The sequence below is a fragment of the Pundamilia nyererei genome, unplaced genomic scaffold (assembly GCF_000239375.1).
Source record: "Pundamilia nyererei isolate P.nyererei 1_Seehausen unplaced genomic scaffold, PunNye1.0 scaffold00148, whole genome shotgun sequence".
NCBI lineage: Eukaryota > Metazoa > Chordata > Actinopteri > Cichliformes > Cichlidae > Pundamilia > Pundamilia nyererei.
The window spans coordinates 41,287-46,990 of record NW_005187549.1 but is presented as its reverse complement, the minus strand read 5'-3'; positions in this window follow the sequence as shown (position 1 = coordinate 46,990).

Below are 5,704 nucleotides of genomic sequence, written 5' to 3'. Positions count from 1 at the left end.
AGTTATCCTACCTCCACAAAAATCACAAACGCAAGCTTGTTTGAATTTGATCATAGCAAAGTGAAACATAATGAGGCAAACTAGACTTACTGCATTTATTAACTGCTATCTCATTTGTCTTTGTCTTTATAAGGGATCCATTGAGTTGTCTTATTTGATGGTTTAATAGAATAATCAGGACAGCCAGTGCCGAGGTTGAATAGATGTATAAGACTTTTCAGGCAGAGACCTTTGAATAAACAATCTATTAAATGTATAATGCAGTGCATGTATTATATTACATGTATGAAAATAACATAAAGAAGCAAAAGTGACAGAGTCAGTGAGGTCTTTATTGATCAGCCACATGGACACCAACAATATTGCCCCACTCTTACCTCGCTGCCTCTTTGATTTGTATAGCCAGGATTTTTTCCTTTTGTTACACTTCCATTTATATTGAAAACATAATGTGGTTATTTTGTACTAGGTTGTATGTTTTTATGATGTTCTATGTGTCTTATTTTGAGGTCTTATATGTTCTGTCATGTTTGGTGAGCAGATTTACCCTTAAATACTGTAAATTACAGCTGCATTGATCATTTTTGTAAATAGTTACAAGAAATACAGTGTTTTTTTTTCTGTATTTTAATGTAATTTGTTGTACATAACTTTATTTGCACATAATTTTACATTTGTACATATTTTTTTTTGAAGAGAAAAAAAAAAGGAATCCAAGCAGCGTGGAGGTGAGAATAGGGCCTTTAAATGTAGGGACTATGGTAAAGGAAGAAAGTTAAAGTTAGATATAATGTGTGTGCAGTAGACCAGATAAAAGGGAAGTAAGGCCTGGCATTGGAGTTGGATTTAAGCTGCTTTACCAATACAAAGATAGGAAGTAAAACCAAGTACAGGGTGGGCCATTTATATGGATACACCATAATAAAATGGGAATGGTTGGTGATATTAAAGTCCTGTTTGTGGCAAGAAGAGGAAAAACTATTGAAAAAACAAAAGTTGTATCCAAGATGGCCGACTTCTAAATGGCCACCATGGTCACCACCCATCTTGAGGAGTTTGCCCCCTCACATATACTGATGTGCCACAAACAGGACTTTAATATCACCAACCATTCCCATTTTATTACGGTGTATCCATATAAATGGCCCACCCTGTAGAGATAATCTTGAAGGAAGCATATATGAATAGTGTTATAGAAGTGAAGAGAGTATCAGGCAGAGTCGTGAATTTGAAGTAGGAAATCAAAGTGTTACGTTCTTGGCCTAGAAGTAAATTGAATGTAACAAATGTGACCCACCGGCTCCAACACCATCCAAGAAAGAGCCAAAACTGAGCAATTTCTTAATGCTATGCAAGCATTTTTTCTTGACTCAGAGCGTAAGCAATGCCAAAATAACCAAGAAAAAATCTCTAAAGGTCCCCTATCAAACAAAGTAAACCAAAAAACAATTTGCTTACCTAAACTTCTATTTTGAAAAACAGGAGGAAACTGATTTCAACAGGACTTCTCACTATTACGAGGCTGCTGCAGTTGGACAATATATACAGTGAAAAGGCTACAAGTTACCCAATTCACAAATAATAATAATAATAATAATATTTTTGTGCCAGGCACACAAATCAACTTATACTTACTAACACATTATTCTGTAAAGATTTTCAGAGAATCACACTCAAAGCAATGATCAGAGGTACAGTCTGTTTGTTGGGTGGTGGAGGCCACAGGGGCAATGTGGCTGTTGTCTAGTGGTTACAAACTTGCTGGTTAACCAATTATCCAATCCTGGACCAGGAATGAAGTCAATCCAACCACTCAGCAGGCACTGGTCTCCATCAAGACACGCCCATGCCCACACCTATGAGAGAGAAAAGAGAGAAAAAACCTACAACCGTCATCTGGTGAGAGGAGTCACACACATAAACACACACACATATAACCCACATGACCTTGGGTTATAACAAAAAGGCATGGTGCTAAATGTTGTCATTGCCTATTCCCTGACATGCCCTAGATTTTGATATCAGAAGTGAAAGAGGAATTGTGGAATAAGCTGGATAAAATAGTAGTGTCCCCAAGGGAGATTTTTCCACAAAAAGGATGGAAATGGCTGTGCTGAACACATAATTTAAGAGGGAGAAATGTATAGTTACATAAGAGTTTAGGAAGGTGCACTACATCTTATGCAGAAGGTGTAATCTCAAAGACAGGAGACTTAAGTAGGTGGCAGGGGGACATGTAGATAGGCAGCTTCAGACGGTAGTCTGATGGTTTTGGACATTAAGAAGACGAAGTGAGTTAAAGCAGAGACATGATCAAATGGTGGAAGTTGAAGAGGAAAAAATGATACATAGAGGAGGCAGGCTTTGGGTGGCAAGAAAGAGTTTCCAGATGGCCATAAAACAGAGAGAAGTGGCAAATGAAAAGGCTTATACTAGCTTTTATATTGATTGATTGATTGACTTGCTAGGCAGACAGATTGAGCTGAAAAGGATGTGCAAAGTGCGGTGGATCTTTTGACTAGACTTTAACACAATTTTGCAGAGTAAGGGGACACCTGAGGAATGAAGAAGACTAATGTTAATTTACAGAACTGTTGTAACTACAGTAGGATCAAGCTGATGAGCCATACTATGAAGTATATCACCCCAAAATCATTTACTGGATTTTAATAATATCTCAAGCCCAAAACTAAACTGTATCTTATCCATTGGATTCATAATTTTCTATTCAGTTTACAACCAAATAATTCATTTATAAAGTCTAACGAGATTCTAGCTTTAGCTTTTAAGGAAAATTCAGTCTAGCTGAATGATGACATGGGTCATGGGTGTTTTTTTGGTGCATGTTGAATTGCATTTATATTTCTTTCACAACTGAATAGACATAGAGGCTTTGCTCGTTACCTGTTACCATGGTGAATCCTTGTGTCAAAGCTCCATTTTGATGACTTTCTTTCTTTCCTCCATTATCCACATTCACACATACAAATTTTTAGTGAACTAACTACAATTTTCTGGAACAGGAAACTTGGAGTTTATGTTTAAAATTTCTGTCAAACTTGTTGTAGGAGGGGGGAGGGACATTTGGAGCATTTTAAGGAATAATAATCAATAGAAAGAAATGAGAAACAGAAATTAAATTGTGTTTTACTGCAACGATTTGGGAACAAAATAATTTTAATCGGTTATGTATGATGGTACAGATTAGATCACTAAAACTCATCGTTTTACAGTCAGTGTGTGTGACAGAAGAATGATAGTGATAAAAATAAGTGAATTTAAAATATTCACAAAATCTCATTCAGAGAAATGCGAAAGGGAAAAGTAGTCTCCCAGTGCACCTGGGTGTGTTCACCAATAACTAAGGACCATGCATCATCATAATTATGAGTTTTGGTAATATTATAGGCTTGGTTTCCAATGTAATATTTTTGTATGATTCAGTTAGCAGCTCGAGGCTGCCACATATATGAGACAGAAAAGTGGGGGAAAATCAGTCTATGAGTCCATCGTGAAGAGACTGATCATTTTAATCTCAAACAAACAGTTTTAAGAGGAATCGGTCATCATGAACGATCTGCTGTTACTTGTTTTTTGTCATTTGGGCCTTGTAATATCTTGTATTATATTTTTGTTGTTGATTTAAACCTTTTTCATGTGTATATTTATTATATAGGTTTTAATATTTTTTAAGTGGTGTATCTGATAAGTTTGATACATTTAATAAAATAAAATAAATGGTAGATGCATGTACTGTATTTTTGCACAATAAGGCGCACTTCAAATTCTTTAATTTTCTCAAAAATCGACAGCATGCCTTGAAATCCGGTGCACCTTATGTATGAATTCTGGTTGTGCTTACTGACCTCGAACCGATTCTATGTGGTACACGGCGCTCAAAAATCTGTCTAAAAATGTTTTAGTACGACTTTTCTAAGCTGCAAAGCCGATGGATTGTCGGAGCATTACGGCTGCCATAGTCAGGAGCCTCGCAGAGTGATCTGGGTCCAAAACTCCGTCTGCTTCAGGTCCGAAAGCCAAACAAACACTGTAGCATCACTGAGAGTTAAGAACTGTCTAAATTCTTTCATCTTTAATAAAATGATCAGCATTTATGCTTTACCAGGTTTAACAATTAAGTTTAACATCCAGGCATCCATGAAAATAGAAGTTGTTAAATTTAATAAATTTTAGAATTAATTAATTTAGGTTTTTAGTTAGCAGGAAGTTAGCTTGCTACATTCCACCTAAACATAATATACCACGTTCTGAGTGATTTCTGAAAAAATTGAAACGTACAGCTCTGCTATCCCTTCCAACATAAATGAAGACAGAAAACTAACAGCAGTGACTTTTGTGGGGTTACTGAAGTTCGGGTAGTTGGTATATAATGATGTGCTACGTGATCGCTAGCGACACAGCTATGTTAGCATAACATAAACATAGTGAAGCTGGAGGATGAACGCTAACTTTTTTCCCCTTGATAAAAGTTAACGTGAGGTTTCCCGATGGTTAGGGACAAATGCAATCGCATGGCAGGATGTGGAAACTGACCAAACTTCAGTCAGGAGAACAACTGAGATAATCCATCCACAATACAAGGTTGGTTATTAATATACTGCAACAACATGGGAATAGAGCAGCTGCGAGAGAATTCGTCATCAATGGATCAATGGTAAGGAAGTGGAGGAAGTAAGAAGAATGAGTTGAGTAAAGTTTGATTTATATGACCAATTTGTTTCTTTATGCGCCTTATAATGCAGTGCGCCTTATGGCCCGAAAAATATGGTATGCAAGTTTTTAATGTAAAACTTACTGCATATATTATTGTTAAACATTAACCAGTGTATTTTTTTTTTATTCGGTTTTTGACCTTTGACATAAATATTTCTTGTTGTGCCATCCTCTATGTTTTACATGTTTTTTATTTGTTAGTAGTTTTAATGATTTCCTCTCTGTGCCTTCTGCCACATACATTTTTTATGTCTTTGGGGCAGCTGTGGCTCAGGAGAAAGTGTGAATCATGGGCTGAGGATTGATGGTTTGCTCACCCGGTCTCCATATGTTCTTGGGTAAGATACTGAACTCCAAAGACAGTGCTTCAAAGAGTATAGAACAAACCACTCTATGAAGCTACTATGAAGTACTTAGAGTAGTGAGTAGGATTAGAAAAGTGCCAGTCATACCAGTCCTTTTACAATCTTTCCATCTACTTTAATAAAATTAGAACTCATGGCATCCATTCTTTAAGATACTGTTGATAATTTGAGTGATTCTAAATTAGGAAAGCCTGAACCTAAAACAGAGATTACTCTGACACACCATAGACATTTTACTACAGACATATCAATAATCTGATTTCATATGTATAGATTTGATGCACCCTGCGTCAGACACGCACAAAAAAGCAACACAGCTGAACTCACTTAAATGTCACAGTGGGGATTCTGTTCAATGACTCATGGAGTTTTAGCACTGGGCTGCAGAAGTGCAGAAACTTCTGAACACAACCATATTCGAAAAAAATAAATGATAGGGTTAATGGCAATTTAAAGATGTTAGAAGTCTATCATTAAGTTGCAAGTCATCAAAAACAAATGGATTGGAACTATGTGCACTGAAAGATGAAAAAAATGATTAAACAGTCCCCTCTTATTTTACTCTGCAGGATAAACTATGTATGTGTGTATATATATATATATAT